Source organism: Cupressus sempervirens, chromosome 5, assembly GCF_028749045.1.
Source record: "Cupressus sempervirens isolate cs-2001-9-10 chromosome 5, ASM2874904v1, whole genome shotgun sequence".
NCBI lineage: Eukaryota > Viridiplantae > Streptophyta > Pinopsida > Cupressales > Cupressaceae > Cupressus > Cupressus sempervirens.
Window position 1 is genome coordinate 894,822,467 of NC_143122.1, and position 24,315 is coordinate 894,846,781.

General features: G+C 33.2%; 2 pseudogenes; both read right to left on the minus strand.

Annotated features, from left to right (window-relative positions):
• Positions 1 to 20,783, minus strand: part of LOC149558812 (rust resistance kinase Lr10-like) — a 78,721-nt pseudogene extending 57,938 nt beyond the window's left edge.
• Positions 20,784 to 21,884: 1,101 nt separating this feature from the next.
• LOC149558813 (uncharacterized) lies at positions 21,885 to 23,747 on the minus strand (annotated as a pseudogene).
• Positions 23,748 to 24,315: the final 568 nt, after the last annotated feature.

A 24,315-nucleotide genomic window follows, 5' to 3' on the forward strand; every position in this document is an offset into this window, starting at 1 on the left:
GATCCATCCTATTAAATATTTGAATAGTTATTTATTTAAATATAAAATAACTTTCCACTAAAATCTCTATTATAGGTAGAGATTCCTTTTCATTTCGTTTTATTTAGTAGTTAAATTGCATTGCCTCCATTTGACCATGGTAGGAAAATGGTGGATTTGGATTTCTCTTCTACATGCTTAACTAAAGCACCTTCTATCTTCCCTTTCATTTAGCTTATCAGTTGGACATGGCAAATGATGTTGGAATATTCAAATGCAGCGTACGTTTTCTCCCTAGAGCCAAATGCTCACCTACCTCCTAACATCTAGAACAGATAGAAACATTAATACAGGTAGGTGAGATTTTCAAATCAGAAAAGAGGGGGAAAATGGAATGTGACAAAAAGAATGTTTATTCATTCATTCATTTAGTCAGATTATTCAGAAAGTTCAAGCATATTCAGCAGATCAGTAGTTGCAGAGCAGAGTAGAAGAAGGAAGAAGAAAAGAAGTTTGTGCCTGCAGCTACACGTGTTTCCCCTGTTCTCTCTGTAAGTTCATTATTGTTGAACTTGTCCTGTTGAAGTAGTGATTGCTCCAAGCACCATTGCATGTAGCTATTAGAGTTGCAGATTTAAAGTTTTGAGGTATTAAAGTTGTTTGAAGTTTTACCAGTTTAGAGTTATTTTAGGGTTTTCTGGTTGAAGCCGAATGCTCCCAAATTTTGTTATAGTTTAATGAAAGATTGAATAGAAAGAAAAAAAGCATACTTGAATCTATCTTCCTCTTCTATTCATTGCATTTGACAAGTTTGTTTGAAAAGTTAAAACTTTGGCTTTTTGGTTTTAATGGTGAAAGCATTCACGTTGATTTTCTCTAAATTATAATATTTCAGTTGAAATAGAACACTTGGCACCTACTACATTTTTTGTGTGCCGAGCTCTTCAAGTGTCGAGCATTTCCTTTGTGAGCCGAGCTCACTCGGCATCCATTGGTGTTGAGCTTTCTCCTTTGTGTGCCGAGCTTACTCGGCACTTGTTACCTATCACTGGGCACCATCAAGTGTCAAGCAACCTGTGACTCAGTACCTTCAAGTGCCGAGCAAAACTGGCACTCGGCATCTTTATGTGCTGAGCAATTTTTAAGTGCCGAGTAAAATTTTAGGTTTAGGGTTGTGAGTTTAAGTTTGATTTTAATTTATATTTCTCACATGGTATCAGAGATTTGATGCCCCACATCCACAGTGAGTCAGGGCATTTATTTTCTTGGGTTATTTGACATGGCAGGAGATGCAAGAAAGATATGGCAGCAGCCACCATCCTTTAATGGGCAAAATTGTGATATATGGGCAAAGAAGATGAAGACCATAATGGTTGTAAATAATTTGTGAGAGTTTGTAGTTAATGGATTCAATGATGTGACTGATCCAACTCACTATGTTGCCCTCACAAACGCACAAAAGACTCATTTGAAAGACTCAAGGAGGAAAGATTCAAAGGCATTAAGTCTTATTGAAGCAGCAATGACAGAGACAATTTTTCCAAAGATTGCAGCAGCAAACTATGCAAAGGAAGCATGGGATATCCTTGAGACGAACTTCAGGGGGACTAATAAAGTCCATACAGTAAAGCTAAAGAATATAAGGAGGGAATTTGAGAACCTTCAGATGAAGGAAAATGAATCAGTTGCAAACTTCAGTTCAAGGACCTCCAATGTAATTAATCGATTGAAGTCAAATGGAGAAGACTATCAAGAGCAGAGGATAGTGAAGAAGATATTGAAGAGTTTACCTCATAAATATGACAATTTGGTCATGACCATAGAAGAGGAAAAATACCTCACTTTTTTGACAATGGATGAGTTGATGGGTTCTCTTCAAACCCATGAGCATAGGATCAATAGATCTACATCTTCTACTTCCCAAGAGCAAGCATTCAAGGCTCAGTCAAATCCAAGAGGAAGGGGGAGAGGAAGAAATGGCTCAGGCAGAAACTCCAGAGGTAGAGGCTGAGGAAATGGAGGACAAAAAAATGTTGTAGCAGAAAGCTCAGGAAGAGCAGATGGAGCAAGTAGCTCACAAAATACTTCAAGAGGAGGTAAGAAAAACTTAAGCTCAAATAAGAGTAATGTAGAATGCTACTACTGTCATAAATATGGGCATTATGCAAATGAATGCTGGAAGAAGCAGAATGATCAGTCAGGACAAGCAAATGTGGCTGATGTGAACATGGGAAGTGGACCCAATGTTGCTGCCTTCATCATGTGTAGTTTTGGTGAACAAGGAAGCCCTGAGGTTTGGTACCTCGACAGTGGATATAGCAACCACATGAGTGGTAATGAAATCTTGTTTTCATTCATTGACAAGAGTTTCAAATTAGAAATTAAGATGGGTAACAATGGAACCCTACCAGTTCTGGGCAAAGGATCTATTATGGTCTGCACCAAGAAAGGTGAGAAAAGAGAAATACAAAATATGTATTTTGCCCCTAGTATGAAGCATAATTTGATGAGCATTGGTCAGCTCATTCAAAATGGATACAAAGTGTTGATAGAGAATGACACATGTGTCATTCATGAAAAGGATGGGAGCAAGAACTTACTTGCAGCAGTTCAAATGAAAAAGAATAGAATGTTTCCCTTGAGGATAGAGACATGTTTCTCATCTCAAGTTTGTGTTGCACCTCACACACAATCAGCTCTAAAGAGTGTGATTGAAGATCCCTCATGGCTATGGCACCTCAGGTATGGTCATCTTGGCTATGCTGGTTTAAATTTATTATCAAATAAAAGAATGGTAGATGGTTTTCCATGTGTAGGAAATTCATGTGACAAGTGTTGGGCTTGTATTTTGGGTAAGTAACATAGGCTTCCCTTTAATTCTAGAAATTCTAGGAGCGCTAGATATCTATTAGAGTTAGTGCATACTAATCTAGTCGGTCCTATGCAAGTTACTTCCATTTGGGGGAGTACTTATTTCATGACATTTATTGATGATTTCAGTCATAGGACATGGGTGTATTTTTTAAAGAATAAATCAGAAGCATTTGATAAATTTGTCGAATTTAAAGCCTAGGCTGAAAGAGAATGTGGACACTATATCAAGGTCCTCAGATCAAATAGAGGAGGTGAGTATACCTCCAATTCTTTTGTAAATTTTTGTAGGAAACATGGCATAAAGAAAGAGGTCACAGCCAGCTACACACCACAGCAGAATCGAGTGGTTAAAAGAAAGAACACGACCATTGTTGAAATGGCAAGGAGAATGATGAAAAAGAAAGGTCTCCTAACTAAATTTTGGTGAGAGGCTATGGCAATAGAAGTTTATCTAATTAATAGGTGTCCTACAAAGGCAGTTCATGACAAAATTCCAATGGAAGCATGGTCATGAGGAAGATGGACAGTTGAACACCTAAGGGTGTTTGGATGTGTTGCATATGCACATGTGCCTAAAGAGAAAATAAAAAAATTGGATGACAAAGGTGTGAAGTGCATCTTCATAGAGTACAACTCAAAATCAAAGGCATACAGATTGTATGACCCATTGAACAACAAGATGACTCTTTCAAGAGATGTGGAATTTCTTGAAAATCAGTCTTGGTATGGTTCAACTAATGAGTCATCGAGCACATCAAGTAAAGTGCCAATTATGAGTGAAGAAGATGCTGATGAACAACAAGAAGAATGAGCAAATAGAAGAAAAGGAAAGTAGGTTCAGTCACTACTGAGCTCCTCTAGGCATGATCGAGTGTCAGTGTCGAGTATCGGTGAAGACCGAGCTAGTCAGTAATGCAGCAGCAGTGAAGACTCTTATCCCACACTCTCTTCCCTATTACCAAGAAAGACTAAGAGTCGTAGGGAGTTATACCAAGATGAAATGTATGAAGATTATGATGAGAGTATTAATTTTGCATTAGTTTCTCATAGTGATCAGTGTATTTTGAGGAAGCTATTAAGGAGAAGAAATGGTGTAATGCCATGGATGAAGAAATAAATGCTATAGAAAGGAATGAGACATGGGAGCTAACTGAATTGCCTCCAAAGAAGCAAGTGATTGGAGTGAAATGGGTCTATAAGACCAAATGCAATGCTGAAGGCAAGATTGATAGGCATAAGGCAAGTTTGGTAGTTAAGGGCTACAAACAAGAGTATGGAAGAGACTATGATGAGACCTATGCCCTTGTTGCAAGAATGGAAACTGTGTGTGTTGTCATAGCAATTGCAGCCTAGCACAAATGGAAGGTATATCAAATGGATGTGAAGTACGCCTTCCTAAATGGTGTATTGAAAGAAGAACTGTATGTGGAGCAGCCACCTGGTTATGAAGTTACAGGTGAAGAGAAGAAAGTATATAGATTGAAGAGAGCTCTTTTAGGGCTCAAGCAAGCTCCAAGGGCATGGTACAGTAGGATTGACTCATATTTAATAAGAAATGGCTTTAGCAAAAGAAATGGTGAGCCTACTCTGTACATCAAGGCAACAAATAGTAATGTGTTGATTGTTGTTTTGTATGTAGATGATTTGATTTTTACTAAAAATGACAAGGCTCTAATTGGTGAGTTCAAAGAGGCCATGAAAAGTGAATTTGAAATGATAGACCTAGGTCTCTTCAAGTACTTTCTAGCCATAGAAGTAAAACAAATGCATGATGGCATTTTCATCTCTCAAGAAAAATATGCAGGGCAGATCTTGGAGAGATTTAAAATGCAGAATAGTAAAGAAGCCCCCACATCAACAGCAGTAGGTCTAAAGTTGAGCAATGAAGACATCAGGAAAAGAGTAGATCCAACATTATACAAGAGTATGGTTGGAAGTTTAATGTATTTGACTACAACTCGACCAGACCTAATGCATGCAGTAAGTCTAATTTTCAAATTTATGGAAACACCAAAGGATTCCCATTGGCAAGTGGTAAAGAGGATCCTAAGGTATGTGAAAGGAACCAAGGGATTTAGAATTTTGTATATTGCAAATGATGATTTCAAGTTGGTGGGATACACAGATAGTGATTGGGTTGGAAGTATAGATGATAGGAAGAGCACTTTCTAATACATGTTTCATATGGGATCGGGTGCAATTTTATGGGCATCCAAGAAGCAATCTATTGCTGCTCAATCTACAAAAGAGGTTGAATACATAGCAGCAAATGCAACAACATGTCAAGCTATTTGGTTAAGAAGGATCTTGAATGATTTGAATGAAAGACAAGAGGATGGAACGAAAATTTATTGTGACAATATCTCATGAATTGCATTGTTTAAGAATCCAGTCTTCCATGGGAGAAGCAAACACATAGAGATCAGATATCACTTCATCAGAGAGCTGGCGGAGAATGGGGATATCAAGATGGATTTTTGCAAGTCTAAGCAGTAGCTAGCAGACATCTTTACTAAGCCTTTAGGCATTAGACCTTTTGTACATCTAAGAGATTGTCTTGGTGTAATTGATTTGGATCAGCACTGATCCTTGTTTGTTTGGCTCGAGACAAAGGGGGAGTGTTGGAATATTCAAATGCAGCATATGTTTTCTCCCTGGAGCCAAACACTTACCTACCCCCTTGACGTCCAGAATAGATAGAAACATTAATATAGGTAGGTGAGACTTTCAAATCAAAAAAGAGGGAGAAAATGGAATGTGACAAAAGGAATGTTTATTCATTCATTCATTTAGTCAAATTATTCAGAAAGTTCAAGCATATTCAGCAGATCAGTGGTTGCAGAGCAGAGCATAAGAAGGAAGAAGAAAAGAAGTTTGTGCCTGCAGTTGCATGTGTTTCCCCTATTCTCTCTATAAGTTAATTATTGTTGAACTTTTCCTGTTAAATCAGTGATTTCTTCAAGCACCATTGTATGCAGCCATTAGAGTTGCAAGTTTAAAGTTTTGAGGTATTAAAGTTATTTGAGGTTTTACTAGTTTAGGGTTATTTTAAAAAATTTTGGTTGAAGCCGAATGCTCCTAGATTTTGTAATAGTTTAATGAAAGATTGAATAGAAACCAAGAAAGCATACTTGAATCTATCTTCCTCTTCTATTCATTGCATTTGACAAGTTTTTTTGAAAGGTTAGAGCTTTGGCTTTCTGGTTTTAATGGTGAAAGCATTCATGTTGATTTTCTCTAAGTTATAATATTTCAATTGAAATAAAACACTCAGCACCTATTGCATTTTTTGTGTGCCGAGATCTTCAAGTGCCGAGCATTTCCTTTGTGAGCCGAGCTCACTCAGAATCCATTGGTGTTGAGCTTTCTCCTTTGTGTGCTGAGCAAAACTGGCACTCGACACCTTTATGTGTTCAGCAAGTGCCGAGCAAAACTGGCACTCGGCACCTTTATGTGCCGAGCATTTTTTAAGTGCGGAGTAAAATTTTAGGTTTAGGGTTGTGAGTTTAAGTTTGATTTTAATTTATATTTCTCACAAATGAAGTGTTGGCTATGAGTCGTTATGCAAATCTATATGTTCTCCCCAAACTGTTCAACTGATTATATGGCAGCAGCCATGAATCTCTTCTCAATTGTCCAATGAAGACTCTAATATATTGAGCTTTTTTTCTCTTAGATCTCTTTGTCTGTCATATTTCCTCTATGAAAGATTAGAAATGAATGTTCATATGGTCTTTACATATGATTGTTTCAGTAAAGGAATAAAGCATCCATAGAGTTTGTACATGTCCTTTAATCTCAACATAGCTCTTTGCAATTGAAGGCATTTATGCTTATAGTGATGGGTATGTGCAAGATCATGGTCAACCAAACTATGTACTTAAGTGGCAATAAACAATTAGAAAATCAAGTTTATGTCAACTTGACATGCAATTTTCTACTTGTTATTAACTTCATAGCAAAAAGTTGAGAGAAAATAATCTCTAGGAAATTGAATCTAGTTTCTAAACTACTAGGACTTATCTCAAAACAATAAAAATTGATTGGTCAAAATTTTGAATTTTAATGGAGTATTACAAAAAATTCAGAACAAAAATAAGAACTAGATGTATGTCTGACCACCTTAATCAAAATCAAATGATAATATTTTTTAATAATATTCTAGATATAAGTAGTAGACTTGTGCCTAGATGTGACACATATTTTTGGGTATTTTTATTCTAAATAAATAATTAAAAATTAATTTTTGACTTTAGTATTTTTGGAATAAAAAAAATCTCATGTCTAACCACCTTAATTAATTCAAAACTCTGTAAAATTTTTTATTTTTATTTTTTTCCCTTATAGTAGAAGAAACATAGAATGTGATGCATCTTTTGGATTTAAAAAATGTTGTACCAATTGAAAGTTATAGTTGTTTTTCAAGTAGTGTGTCAGTCAGCAATTTATATGTAAATCCATTAGAAAATAAGTAATAATTACTTACTAAACTCATAATTTGACAAACCTTACATTTATGGAAAAATAAGAACATTCTTAAGAAACCATTTTCATTTTATCAAATTTTGGTGAAAACAAAGTCATCAGCTACATGTTTGAAGTAAAAATCACATAAAAACAGGCCAAAAGCTTATTTTTAGGATGTTTTTAAAGTTGACCATATAGGTTTGGTATCAAAAAATATAGTAGACCTTATAAAGATATTAATTATTTTCATTTAGTATTAGGGTGGGTGGGGAAAATGTTGGAATAGATTTTGAAATGGTTTGAGATATTTCAAAATTATAAATTTTTCATATCACCACTTTTTGGCACACCATGATCCTACACATACTCTGATGTGTAAAATATGAACACTACATTCTCCTTTTTTCAAACCATTATATTGCAGCAACATTTAAATAGTAAATTAATATGTGTATCTTATCAAGAAGGACACTTTGTTTTTTTTCCAAACTTTTTCAAACTTCTTTTGAATATGTTACATTTTAGGTTACCATTTAGCCACTACCTTAGATTGGTAGAACATGCACACCTATCAATATTAAATCCACATGGCCATATGATACTAGATTAAAAATTTATATTGTCCATTGTTTCTTTCTTGATGCCTACAATTCTATTATAGTTAGAAACATTGATATGAATGATCATATACAAATTGTTTAAATGCAAATTTTCTAAGATCTTCATTTTCACTTCTACATTTGTCTCCCTTGAGAAAACTATTATTCTGATGCTATTTTATATTAGACCTGCTTTATGGATTGAGGAAATACCACTTCTTTCTGTTATCTTGCACTTTTTAGAAGCACATTGACCTCTTAATAAACGATTTCTACTTTTGTTGCCTTTTCTAGTGATGGGATTTTCTTTTGTAGCATTGAATATCATTATCAACAGATTGTTGCTGAAAAACACTCTATAAAAAGAAACAAACACTAAAATCTTCCTCCTCCTACATTCTAGAACTACGACCACTATCATTTCCCCATCCACACTTCCCTCCCCCCTAAACCACCAATGGCAGGGATTAGAGCTGCTCGTGCAACACTTGTTAATTAAATTATTCAAATCAATTTTTACCAAATTTTATGTACTACAATTGAAGTGTCAAGTTGGAATATGGCTACGAAGGAGCTTTGGAGTAGTGTTGCAGATGTAGTTGTAGGTTCGGGTCAACAATGAGTGAATGAAATGGAGACTTGCTACTTTATTGAGGAATAAATTATCATTGTGAATAGAGGAGTGGGGAAAAGTAAAGTGTTAGGAAGTAATTTATAGAATTGCTGAGAGGCCAAGATAGACTAAAATTATAAAGTAGGAAGTGAGATGGAACATTTCATGAAATAGCTGCAAATGTATGGTCAATACATGAAAGAAATGATAGGAAGGAAATGACTTTAAAGGCCAACCATTTCATCAAAGATATTATATTTTAATATTTTTATTTTTATATGTTTGCTTTCAAAATAGTATATTAGGAGAAATTTGGCAAGTTCTTCTTGATGAATTTAATTATATTTATTTCTCCTCACTTTACTTTTGTAATCTTTCTACAAAAATATTATGTCTACCATTTCAAGTATGACTTCTATTTTTTTAATAGATTAAGAAAAATAAATGAGAAATAAAATTTAGAACATAACAACGGAATAATAAGAAGAATACCAAATTGATGTCTCTTTAAACTGATCATTCAACTAGCAACATTTAAGCAACAACAAAGATAATTTTCCAAGTACAAAATACACTTTACCAAATGGACATATTATCCGTACAAAACCTATTATCATCAAAATCCCAAACCTCAACCATGGTAGAAAATATTATTATCCTTACACTGGAGACCTTCAAAATCATCATTTGAAGGATACCTCCCTTGCAAAGTGGAAGGCACATCACCTATTATAGAGCAAAGCAAGTATATCTCATGTTGTTTGTTCAAGCAATGGGTATGATTTTAGCTTGAGGATGAGATTTCAAGAGAAACATGTCTTAGTAAACATCATTAGAGGTAGGATTATCAATAGCAAAAGAAGAAATGTCCAACACTTGTACATACAAACAATAACATATAGTATAATTTTCAATCTCAAGTGGTGTGATAGAGAGAGACAAGGCAACCTAACACCAGATTCTCCAAATGTTTTTTATTATAGTAAGCCTACAAGAGATAGACAACATGATATGGCATTCTAAGGTCCCTAGAAGAGCATCATTTCATGTCCTAGAGAAATGCAAAAGAGTGTGAATAGTAGAAAAAAGTCCTTTCCATAAAAAAAAATACTATGGGGACGAAACTAGAAGCAATGTTGGAACATCCCAATCTTACAACAAAAATTGCTAAAAGGAGGCATCATCAAGAATTTAAGACAAGATCCCATAGGGAGTCTTGCATGGAGAAACCCTAACTAGTTTGTTGGGATTACAAGTTAGTCCCACCCTTCTAAATTTGCAAGCTAAGCTTGTTCCAAAAATATCTACAAAGTTACAACTCAAAGCAGTTTGTTGGGATTGCAAGTTATCCTTACCCTTCCAAATTTGTACACTAATCTTGTTCCAAATAGATTTATGCAAGTTACAACTCCAAACAAGATTAAGCCAACTTGAAAGATTTATTGCAGGAATAAGCTATTTATAGAGTATTTTAAGAGGAAACCTTTTGATACTATTCCCAATATGCCACAACTAATCCTTATAAAAAATTAAATGGCAGCTTGAAGACAAATTTTCAATCTTGCTTCATTTTGTCTCTATCTCCATTCAAGATGTATAAGACAATTCTTAAATTTAAATATGCTTTCTAACTCTACATATCTTTGTCCTTACCACATACATAAGATTGGGATTCATTGATATGTTTTCTAGGTTAGTGTAGAAGAGTCTAGAATTGGTATTGCTGAAACAATATGATAATAGCAAATTGAATGGGCTATTTTTTCCTACTATGAATTTTTGAAGAAGAAAGACAATGGAATATATATATATATATATATATATATATATATAGATAGTGTCACACTAGTTTAAATGGTCACCTCTACTCTATTCTATTTTTGAATGTAATGAAGAAGTGGATGTTTTAGATATTGTCCTTCAAATGAATATTTGTATTGACTCAAAATAGTTATATAAAATAAAAATCATTTTTTATTGCACTATTTTTATCTTTGTCTTGATTTGTATTGTTTTAATTTCATTTTTTCTCTATCTCTCTCTATATCATAGCCAAATTTTATTAGGTGAAATTGTATTTTTAGAAAATATTCCAAAGAGTTGAAGTATTTTTCACAATCAACCATGGAAGCTTGAGTCATGAGCTTGAAAATACCACAAATTCCACACTTCAATGGGAACAAATAAGATTAGTGGATAGTCACAATAAAGACATTATTTTCTTGACAAGACTTATAGGGTCTTGTTGAAAATGGATAACCTAAATCAATAAATGCAACATCACATAATGAATAGTCTCAAGAATATAGAGATTTTTTGCTAGATAGTAAAAAGAAAGATTAAAGAGCTTTGTCTTATATCTTACCAGAGGTTCATGAGAGCATATTTCCAAATATTTCAACAAAAATCAAGTCCAACAAAGCATTGGATATTTTTTAAACTGCCTACCAAAGAATGGGAAAGGCCAAGATGACTAAACTACAAATACTAAGAAGAAATTTAGAGATAATTTACATGAACAAATCAGATACAATAGATTCATTCTTCATTCAACTCATGTGGTTATTAAATTAAATTAGATATCATATTGTGATGCTTGAGGAAAAGAGAGTGATTGAAAATATTTGAATATGTTTTTGTCCAAGATTTGGCAGTATTCCAATAGTCATAAAAGAGACAAAGAATCTCTCATAGTTTTCAATTACATATATCATTTCATTGGAGTGAGCATTCATATTTGTGTTGACCTATGCAAAGACCATCAATTGGTGCAAGTTACTACTTTATGACTTTTATTGATAACTAGTCAAGGAAAATACATATCAACTTTCTTATGAATAAGGATGAAGAATTTGATTTTTTTGTTTAATTCAAGTCTCTTGTTGAGAAGCATAATGGGCACTATATCAAAGCATTCATAGTGGGTAGATGTAGTGAATACATCTCAAATAACTTTCTGAACTCTTCTAAAGACCTTGGGAATCATAAGAAATTCACAATTGGATAAAAACTAAGCAACAAAATTGGGTATTAGAAAGAAAGAATAGAGCAATTATAGAAATGGCTAACAATATGTTGAAACCCAAATATTTTCCAAATGAATATTGGGTTGAAGTTGTATCATGTGCAACCTATGTAATAAATATATAATAAATAAATGTTTAACTATGAGTGTGAGAAATGTGACTCTCAAAGAAGAATAGATCAATAGAAAAGGGTGAACCTACAATGCTGAGTACGACTTTTATGGCATGAAGAAAATCATGAAATGATGGAAATTTTCCAAATTCCATTTTACGTATGTTTGCATGAACATAATAAATATGTTTGTGCAAACATAAAGTTATTGCATGTTCGCATGAACATATTTGGTTTAAATAGGGTATGTTTGTGTGAACATACCTAATCAATATGTCTACACAAACATATCATTATGGAAATTTCGAGATTAAAACCCTCATTTTTCCATTTTTCCTATTCATTTTTACAGCAAGTGAATTTGATGTAGATGTTGGAGCGAACATATCAGATTGGTAAGCGATCTGCATCACTTTGCATCACTCTCCTCTAGATTTTGGTCATTGCGCTATTCCAGGTATGTTTATATGTTATTCTTGGAATTTTTTAATGTTTTTTTTTCTTTCTTTTAAAGAATATTTTCATGTTAATTTAATATTTTTATTGTTTATCTATGTTAGTTAATTCTATTAATTTATCGTTTATTATTTTTTTGTATTTATTAGTTATATATGAGTGTTATTAGAAAATACAATAGAAATAATTCAAAAACATTAGTATAGAATAATAGAAAAATATTAATTTAGCATTAGGAAATAAATTTAGTAAAAAATTAGTGTTAATTTAGATAAATATTAGAAATGATTAGAAAAACAATAGTATAGAATATTATAAAACTGTTGCTCTAGAATATCAGAAAAATATTAGTATAACATTAGGAAACAAATTTAGAAAAATATTAGTTTTATTAGAAAAACATTAGAAAATATTTTTAAAAACATTAGTCTAGAAAATATTTTAAAAATATACATTAGAAAAAAATTACAATATATTAGAAAAATATTACAAAATTTTAAAAATACAATTGTGTAGAATATTAGAAAAATATTACACAATATTTAAAAAGTTAAGAATAAGAAGCAAGGGAATTTATAGATAAGCACATTGGAGTTAGGGTATTTCATCTTTGATCTTTACAGGCTCTAATAAAGGATGTCAAGAAAATAGTTTCTTTTCAGTTCTCAATCAGTTATGAATTTTAATAGGTATGTTTCCTAGGTTGCTTCTTTAATTAAAACTAAATTTTGTGTTTGAAATTGAAAATTATCAATCACACCGAAGGCATTTCCTTAACCATACTCATAGCCTCTTAATTGATCAATACCAAGCACTAAACTAAACATACCGATGAAAACCAGCCCTAGTAGTCAAAATAAATCTCTCTAAAAAAAAAGCATTGAACTATATTGCCAGTAAGCATATAGCCATGTTGTTCCACACTAGTAATAATAAAAAGTTCAATTTATTACCTTTTATCCCTAGTTTTATTTTTTAAACTTATCTTTAATTTACTACCTCAAAAATTTCCTTAATAAAAAGTTCAATTTATTACCTTTTATCCCTAGTTTTATTATTTTAACTTATCTTTACTTTACTTTACTACCTCAAAATTTTTCTTAAATAGACACACTCTTCAAAGCCAATGTCTATGCCGGCATCAAATCGACAATTTGCTAATATTAAAAATTAAATTAAAAATCATTTTAAAACTGTGTCTTGAATTTAAGTTTATTTAAAAAAATTGTTTTGATGCTGGCATAGACATCAACCTCTTCAAACTCTATGATGAATCACCCTTTAGTTTTTTATGCTCCTTCAGCAAATGCCCAAATTTCTTTGAATATATTTATGGACATAATGCCAATTCCACAAAATTGTGTATTGAAACTAATGCACTAATAAACAAGTTACAACAATAGAAGATAACTATTTCTATCATATATGATACAATAGTACAACTCCATTGTAGGGCTAAGCGAAGGAGAAGAGCATGGCTCAGTAAGATTTTTTTTTTTTTCCATAGCACCAAGCTCCCTATTTGAAATACAAATCCAAATAAAATTATACATTTAGCAGAAGACAAAATATTTTTTATCCTCGACTTTGTTCATAGTTTGTTTTTGTTTATCTAGCTACGTAAATATTGTTTCGAGTTTGTGATCATTCATTTTCATGTTTTATATTAGCTACAAGAATAAGAGTAGCAACAAATGAAAAAGAAAAGGTAGAGAAAATGTTACAAATCAAAAGAGTAGAAGGAGAAGTAGAATCAAAATAAATAAAATAGATGGCTTGTTTAGAAGGTAATTTCAATAGCTTAAAAAAAACCTGATTTGGAAGATGGTATTGCAGAGTACTCTTGTGTGTGGCTTCCCTCTATGCAAATAACTTCAAATTTGAGAAGTTGGTGCAATCATGAAGGGTCTTTCAAATTCTTTACGAAGAAAAATGTTCTCTATCACAAATTCACATAGGTAAGGAAAACAATGACTAATAAAAATAATGATTCAAAAAGACCAGATAAATTGTTTATGAAATCTTTATTGGAAAATATGAAATACCTCAGTGTGTTGTGAGGAAGGAACAAATATGTGGAGAATATAAATTGAAATCATTGGGCAGAAGTTTGTTAAGAAAATGCTTAACATAGATATGTAAATAATTTTGAGAGAGGCAAAAGGCTAAATTAGAAGATTGCCCAGAATTAGTTTGTCCATTCAACAAGAACAAAGAAACCACTTGCATGCATTCTAGTTCATCCCTACACATTCGCATTCTAGGAGGAGGTGGATGGAACTGTTCTTACACTTTTTATGGAACCATTATTACACAACTCAGAGATATGCGAGCTATTTTCCTACGAAACCTTGCTAAGTTCTATTTGCCTCCAGAATACTCGCTAAAATTGGACTCTATACATCACTCACAAGTGTGATAGTTATTTAGTGCAAACATTCCTAGTCAACGCAATTATCTTTCAGGGAGCCTTGGATGCCAGCATGGCGATAGAAATTTGACATGCGTAAGAATTTAATTGGCTATTCATCAAACGTTATTATTTTATTGCTTTTACGCAGCCAACATCTGACAATTTTCAAATGCTAGAGAATTCTCAGGCCATTGTGTACCACCATAAAAGAGCCTATTGGCTTAATAAAAAAGTTTATCAGCTTAATTAGACAATTTAATACTTTAAGTATATAAATCAGCTATTAGAATGATGTTTAAACTGGGAATAATTATCCTATCATAATTGTTGGGTTCTAAGTTAGCATCTTCCTTCTTAATTCCGTTCTTTGTTCAACTTATTTATGAATTTTCTTTCTTAAGTTTGACTAATCTAAACTCATCATTTTCTTGATAGAAAATATATAAAATGTTCAAATGACTATCTATTAGTCTTAGTATATTGTTGTTTGATGTTTAGTATATGGTTATCTTTCCTTTATTGTCATGTGTTCAAAGTTATTAAATTTTCTTTTCTCCATTCATATCATTAGTGGATGTTTTAGTTTTTTCTAATTAAGCTACTAAGAACTAATAGATATTTTTCTTGAAACACAATCCTTTTTTATTGTCTTATTCATAGGATATGGTTCTTTAAATTTTGATTTTTATAAAATCATCTCAAAAATTATATTAAAAAAATTAAATGTCTATAATTCTTCAATCCTTGTTTTTAATTGTCCAAAGTTGTTAGAGCTTTCTTTTCTTATTTTGTTTCTTAGGATTTGTGAAGTTTTAAGAATTTCAAATCTTCCCAATTTTTTAACACTCCAATGTATCTACTAGAATAGGAATATTCTTCATCTTAAAATATTGAATCAACAATATAATTTACACGTGTAGCTTTCTAAATTGGATGATTAATAAATATAAATATATGATTAATCATTTTAAATAGAAAATAATTTTTCACATGAAAAATATATATGCACTTTATTTAATTAAAAATAAAAGTAATGAAACTAAATTTTTAATACATTCTATAAGAATGATTCCTTATAGTAATATAAATAAATATAATATATGATATTTTTTCACATTCATCTGACAGATTTTATAGAAAGCACTTTATTCATCATATAGTTATCTTGCAAATGTAGTGAAAGAGTACAACATAAATGAAATAAAAATAGTGTTAACATTAAATTTAGGTATAGAATTTAGATAACAAGGTACTTGTTATTGTTGTTTTAAAACTGACTTTTCCCCCTAAATTGCCTATCATTCATTTCCATAAAAAATGGAAAGAAGGGTACATCTATATTAAGAGGTGTATTTCCATGAAACTCTAAAACATAAAAGAAAAGAAAACAATGGCATTATAGAAGTAGGAAACTAAAACATAAAATGAATAGTATGCAAGAATCTTCAGAACTAAATGCATACGCTTACCCTCAGTGGTTTTCATGTCTTCATCCAAAAGAAGACAACAATTTTGTATATTATAATAATGACAGAACTCAAAAGCATTATCTTGTTTTTCTTTGTTTTTGGTCCTTTTTCCAACTTGTCAGTGAGAATTTTGTGGTGACTCCATGAACCTTGAGATAAAACTAACACTATACATGGTATCTGGCCTTCTAGCTGTCATATACATTAAACTTCCAACAAGTCTTTTAAACATAGTTGGATCAACATTTGATTTCTTCTCTTCCTTGCTAAGTTTTTTTCCTGTTTCAACTGGAGTTAATGTTGGATTTCAATTCATCATTTTAAATCTCTTCAAAACATCCTTTATAAACTTGGATTGACAAATGAAGATACCTTTGTCACATTGAATAACTTCAATACCTAAGATTATCTTATCAACCTCAAATTTGTCATTTCAAATTTTTTCATCATTTCTAACTTAAACATATCTATTGATAGATTTCCAGTGAATATCAAGTCATCAACATACAAACATACAATCAAAATCTGACCTTGCTTATTAATCTTGACATACAACATGGGCTCATTGTTACTTCTATTTAATTGATTACTTATCATGTATGAATTAATCCACTTATACCAAGCCCTAGGAGCTTGTTCCAAACCATAAAGTGCCTTGTTTAGTTTATATACCTTGTTTTCATGCCCACAAACCTCATAACCAAGTGGTTGCTTAACATATACCTCTTCCTCAAGAGAACCATTCAAAAAAGCTGATTTTACATTCATTTGATACACTTTCCAATCATTTTGTGTAGCTATTGCTAAAATAGTTCGAACTATGTCAAGTCTAGCAATAAGAGGAAATGTTTCATTATAATCAACTCCATATTGTTGTGAAAAACTTTTAGCAACTAGTCTTGCCTTAGGCTTAACAATTTCACCTTTTGTATCAAATTTAGTTTTGTAGACCCATTTGACTCCTATACATTATTTTCCTTTAGGTAAATCCATTAATTCTCATGTTTTATTTCTTTCAATAGAATCAATTTGTTCATCCATTACCTTGATCCATTTATCTTCTTTAATTGCTTCATCAAAATACAATGGATCACAAGAATATAAAACAAAATTTGAGTAAATGTCTACATTCTCTTCTTCTTGATCATATATCTCTTTTAAGCTTCTTGTCTTCTTACATTTGTAACTTGGTCTTGAGAATGTAGAATCCAATTTATCACTTACATTTGACCTTAGAGGTGAGACTCCTTGCACAAAGTTCCTTGGTGAAGTATTGGGTGGTGATTGAGCCCCTTGTTCCTTCAATTCATTATTATTTTGTAATAGTGGTTCTCCTCTTGTTACATGTTTGTTATCACTTCCATGCCATGAATCTTCTTCTTTAAATTTAACATTCCTATTAATGATCAATTTCTTTTAAATAAGGTTATACAAACTATAAGTCTTTGATTCTTCACTATAACCAATAAAGATACATTTTTCACTTTTATCATCTAATTTCTTTCTCAATTTAGATGGCACTAGTGAATAAGCAACACATCCAAAAACTCTAAAATGGTATACATTATATTTCTTACCATTCCATGCTTCTTGTGGAATTGTATTCTTAGAACTCTTTGTAGGACTCTTGTTCAAGATGTATACATCACATGCTACTACTTCTGCCCAAAACTCATTGGATAGATTTTTGGCCTTCAACATACTTTTTTCCATTTCCATTGTGGTTATGTTCTTCCTCTCCACTACACCATTTTGTTGTGGTGTGTACCTTGTGGTAAATTCCTTCTTAATTCCATGAAATCTGCAAAATTCTAGAAACTTATTAGAACTAAATTCACCACGTCTATTAGATAGCAATACCTTGATATAGAGACCACTTTATTTTTCAACCAAAGTTTTAAACTCTTTGATCTTTTCAAAAGCTTCACTCTTTTATTTGAGAAAGTATATCCAAGGCTTCCTGTGAAAATCACCAATAAATGTTAGGAAATATATACTTCCTCCTAAAGATGGAGTTTGCATAGGTCCACATATATTAGTGAGAACTAATTCCAATGGTCCTCTTGCTCTATATGAACCTCCTACTGGGAACCTTTCTCTATGTTTTTTTTCCAATATACAACTTTCACATGAACTTGGTGGTTGCACTATTTGAGGCAATCCTTTCAACATATTTTTCTTTTGTAATAGGCTCAAAGCATCAAAATGAAGATGACCATACCCCAAATGCCATAGCCATGACTGATTTGAGAATGATGTCTTGAAACTAACTTCTTTTCCTTCTTGAATGCAATGAATCTGGAGGGAGAACATTCCATTTTGTGTCATGTTGACCCTTGCAATTAACCTGCCACCAAGATTGTGCAAAAATCATTATCAAATGAAACTTTGTAACCTTTTTGTACTAGTTGACCAACACTCATGAGATTGTGTTTTAATCCAAGCACAAAATACACATCAAGAATATATCTTTTTCCTCCATTTTTTTTCAAGACATTTATAACACCTTTTCCCATTATAGAGACTTTACTGTCATTTCCTAGCTTTACTTTATATTTTATAGAATCATCCAAGCTAACAAACAAATCTTTATTCCCATTCACATGGTTATTTTTGTTCATTCTTGATTCATGAGATAAAAGTAAACCCATTAACTCATCAATAGAGAGTATTGTCAAATCCTTAGATTGTTCAATGGCAACAACAATGGCATCAAATTTTCTAGGCAAACAATGAAGTATCTTTTCAACAACTTTTTGATCTGTCAAATCATCATCATATCATCTAATCTGATTAACCATATTAATTACTTGATTTAAAAATTGATCAACTAAGTCTGAATCCTTCATACACAAATTTTCAAAATCATGCCTTAAAGTTTGAATTTAGCAATCTTAACTTTTGATGTCCATTGATATGCTATTTCTAAAATATCTCATGCAATTTTAGACTTTTTAATTGCAAAAACCTTAGGCAAAATTGATTCATCTAAAGATTGTTAAATTAGAAACAACACTTTAGTATCCTTTTTCCTATTATCTTGTAATTTATCTTTTTAATCTTGTGATAATGTAGACTTATCTTGTAGTTCAATAAAACCCTTTTCAATAAGGTCCCATATGACTTGAGAACAAAATAATATTTTCATTTTTATAGCCCAAAATTCATAATTTTTACCAAAAAATATTAGAATTTGTGGTTGAGTGATACTACTTCCTGAAGCCATATTAATACTCATAGTTACAACTGCAATTGACAATTTTTAAACTTTGCTTTATAGAGAAAATCCACCAAACAAGTCTAAGCCAATGTCACATAGCTTAAACAAACAACATAATATTTATTTTTCCCTTTTAATAGTTTTTTTTGCTCAACTTCACTCTATGAAATCAGCTCATACCTTTTCTCAAAAATTAAACTGACGTCTTTTCTTCTCTAGATCTTCACAGCCACTAATCGTCAACTTTAAAAGCTTATGATCTATAATAAAGAAAATGTTAGAAGCTTCATTGACTGCTACAACAGCTATACATATATACAAATATTTCTCCTTTTCCTAGCCCAGTGCTTCATATTTTAATACCAATTTGTAGGCAAAGAGAGACAAATATATAGAAATAAAATTGATTTCATTGCCTTATTGCCTTGCTAAAATACATTACATAAGCCTCTATTTATAGAGGTCTGAGAACTCTCTAGAATACAAACCAAACTTATTACACATGTTATAATATATTATAATATTGCATATAATTGGCTATGTTGCGGCTGGAACGGCTGAGACGGCTCATTGTTTGCTACCGACTGAGAGTGGCAGGTGAACAATTATTGTAGTCGGCTAGAGTGTGGGCTGCTGACGGTGGACAATTGCAAGAAATTAATACCGCCAACAAATTCTCTCATTTCCACCTGTTTGAATGCCCATTCTAGATAGTAAAATTTGTTGGATATGCTTCCTCTCATATCAAAGTTCTTTCTTCCACCCACCATTTCCATCAGCAACATGCCATAACTATAGACATCTGATCTATCAGTCACAGGTTCATTGCTTCTGGACCACACCTCTGGAGCCACGTAGCCAGGGGTTCCTCTAGCACCTGTCAGAGAAACATGGCTTTCTTCTTTATCTGTTCAATTTGCTAGACCAAAATCTGCAACCTTTGGAGAGAAATTGACATCCAACAACACATTATGAGGTTTTATGTCGCAGTGCAATATCCTATTTCGACATTCATCATGTAGATATGCAATTCCACGAGCTGTACCCATTGCAATGGACTACAGCTGTTTCTAGTTCAATACATTTTGATCATCTCCATGGATATATTTTTCAATAGAACCATTGATCATGAACTCATAAATCAATTTTTTTTAGACCCTTCGAAGCACTACCCTTGGAGTCGGACAAGATGTAAGTGGTGGATCCTTCCAATGGTAGCCACTTCATTCAAAAATTGCATTTGACTACATTTCGATTTATCAAGTGTTTCAACAGCTATCATACATCCATTGGGAAGCTCACCTTTCAGTACTATTCCGAAACCTCCTTGAACAAGTTTAATTACAAAATTCTTGGTGTATCTTTTAATCTAACGATAAGAATATCTTGTTGGAATTCCTGCTTGTCAGAAGTTCTCAACTGAGGGAGGTGCGAAATCAGGGGGATTCATATATCCTCTGATGTCTTTCTCCTCTTGCTGCTCTCTTTTCTTTCTACTAATTCTTCCCTAAATGAAGATGATGATGGATATAATGATGACACCAATATAGCACATACAACTGAAATGAAATACATGGCAAACTCTAATGAACAAGCCATGACCCCATTATCCTTCTATGGGAATTTTATCCTTTTATGGAAATTTTAAAATAGACAATTAATTTTGAATGTAAAAAGCCGCCAATCTAAAGTAATTTACCTATCCATGTTCTAGTCCACCATGACTGTTTTTGGATCGGGTAGACTATTTTTTTCTACAACAAAAAGTAGAAGCAGTTAAAAACTAAATAATACTTCTTTCTCTATTTTGTAATTTCCCTTCCAAATTCAATGTCCTAAGCCAATTTTATTTCCATGATAATGTTCTACTGTTTTCCTGAGTTTTTCTTTATTTTCTTATTATAAAATTTGGCCTTATATTAATTAACTATAAATTTTTATATGAATGTTAATTTATTAAAAAATAGAAACAAATTAAGCGCGCTCAGGCTGGAGTAGTACTGGGATGGGTGACCCCCCGGGAAGTCCCGGTGCTTCACCCCTGTGAGCATCACCTAGATCCAATGAGTGCTAAGTGTTCCATTTATTCTCATGACAGATGGATTCATGTTGAATCACTACTCATGAAACATGGGTCATCGAGTTTGACTCAAAATCACACAGTTAAATCCTGATATTCACATCACAATTTGACTAGCTGTGGAAATCATCTCCTACTTATCAATTGATGAGCTTAAGGGGCTTTCTAATGAATGGTTCATAAGGCACAACACTTGGTGAAGGTTTTGCAAATGGGGTTGCAAGCTTTGTGTTTAACTATGGAGGAAACTCCGTAGTTAAGCGCGCTCAGGCTGGAGTAGTACTGGGATGGGTGACCTCTCGAGAAGTCCCGGTGCTTCACCCCTGTGAGCATCACCTAGATCCAATGAGTGCTAAGTGTTCCATTTATTCTCATGAGAGATGGATTCATGTTGAATCACTACTCATGAAACATGGGTCATCAAGTTTGACTCAAAATCACACAGTTAAATCTTGATATTCACATCACAATTTGACTAGCTGTGGAAATCATCTCCTACTTATCAAGAAACAAATTAGTTATGCAGGTGCATTTTGGTCCATGTATAGCCAAAACCTTTTCATGATGCCTTAACTATTAATTATTAAACTCAGAAGTATGAAACTTACCGCCGGAGCAGTTCTGTTCGTGGGGACCATCGGAACAAATGCATGTTATGTAGTATTCAGAGTAGCCGCGGTGATCATAACAATTCCCGCCAGAGGCTTCGCAGGATGAGCACTCTGCGCTCTTATTCCATTTGACATCGAATCCTGTGCGGAGTAGCTCACTCAGATTCTTCTTATCACTGATGTTGTAACTCTTGTTGTTCGGAATAACAACACCATATCGATCTATGCAACTCTCATCACTTGTTGAGGGGGACAATTGATAAGGAAGAAGTAGCACAAAGTGTCTCTGCTTTTGCATTCCAAACACTTGACGTGTTGGAGAATGTTACTGTACGAAGGTTCCTTCTCACAAATAAGAACGCTTCCCGCTTTATATTTATCAGAAAGAGAAAACTCCAAATCTGACCAGTCGTAATTGTCCTCAACATAACCATAATTTGGGTACTGTCTGGTTGGGGCGTAGCAATAATCGGAAAAGCTGTCACATGAAATCCAAATGGTTTTGTTTGTATAACTTGACTAAGTGATATCTCCAACTACCCTATACCCATGTCCTGGACATAACAGCGAAGAAGGAAAAACATATAATACAGTGCTTTGATTCCTTCTGCACTCAACTGCAGCAGAGCCGCAAGCGTTGAATGGGTATTTGATGAGGGAATGATTGCATGAATAAGGAGAACATTTCTGATACGAAGGATATGCGAAGACATGATGAGGGAACAACGCAGCAGAGCATATAAGAAGAACGCGGAAGAGATTACATGAGAAACCCATGAAAAGTAAGTAATACGAATACTTCTGCTGCAAAAGCAAGTTATGAATCTCAGATCTCCTGGTCTGAGATTTGTAGAAGAAGAAAAGGGAGGCAGGCAGAAATAGTGAGTCAAGGAAGGAAGGAACAGTACAGAAATACAGTCTCACTTGACCAAATGCAGTCGTATGAAGCAAGGAAGGAGAAATAGTGAGTGAAGAAAGAACGCGAAAATAGGAAGTCAAAAAATGAAGAGAGATATATTACTATTTTTCCTTCCACTAATGAAGTATTTTTTATTAATTAAATAATTTAAATCTATTATGAGCGAATTTGTTGTACTACAATTGAAGTTGTGAATGTCGAGTTGGAATCTCCCTAAGAACAGTGTTGGAGATGGAATTGCAGGTTTGGGTCAACAGTGGGTCAACAAATATAGACTCATTGCTTTAATGAGGAGTACATTATGATTGAAAATAGAGGAGTGTGGAAAAGTAATGCGTTGGGAAGTAATTTATAGAATTTTTTTTTTGATGAATAGTTCTTTTCTATTAAAAAATAAACTAAGAATACAATTCACAAAAAGAGGTTAGGGGATACATGATCACCCTGTGAATGAGTTCACACAGTTCTAGCCAAAGCAAAAACACACAGCCGTAGTTGGAATTATACACTATTCATCAAAGGCAACCTCAGGTGGACAAGCAATGCTAGCCGAGGGTGGTGGTTCATCTTTGTCATGAAAGCCCCAATCATCTTTGGGATTGTGAGGTGGGATAAGAACAATCCAGCTGTCTTCAATAGCACCAACAAGAGAATGAATGGTAGCCTCTACATCTTTGAGCTCTAGCCATAGAGGAGAAATTTCCAAATCCAGGAGAGGCCATAAAATGCCCAACGAGCACCAGGAGAAGGAGTCAGGGACCAACCAAAATCATCATGGGGCAAGGAAGCCAAGCGGCACCTCCATCCACCATTGCCACTGCTGGGAGAGCGGTGATAGGATACTTGGGAGCGTGGGGTGAGCAAGTGGTGACCTAAGGAATTATGCCGCGAGCAACGGGCATGAGGCATCAACGTTTTTACCAAGGCATCAAGAGGAACTCTAGCAATAGTGCAAGGGGCATTGCCCCAGTGGTTTAGCAGCTCTTGCAGGTGAGCTACCTCAAGGGCAACTTTGTTAGCTTGCACTTGAATCTACATAATTACATTATTACAAATGCATGCCTTAGTGTATATTGCAATATTAATATACAAAAAGCTGTGTGTGAAAAGAACAACATTCCTATCTTTCCATAGAGTAAACAAAATTTTCATCTTGAAAGTATACCAAATCTGGGTGAATTTCTAAGGGATTCTGGGAGAATCACTCAGCAAAATCATGTGCCAAGAAAAAGATTCAAGCCTAAATGGTTTGAAAACATCATGAATCCAATGCCAGTAATTTTGGGCATGCCTGTAAATCTAGAAGATATGCAAGAAACACTCTGGTTGTCCACAAAAAGTGCATCTGGGATCTAGAACCCTAATATGTTTAAGCCAAGACCCTAGGGGAAGACCTTGGAAGGCAAGGCACCAAGCAAAATGTACAATCTTGGATTCTGTTATAGCACTCCAAATGGTATCAAAGAATTTTCTCCAT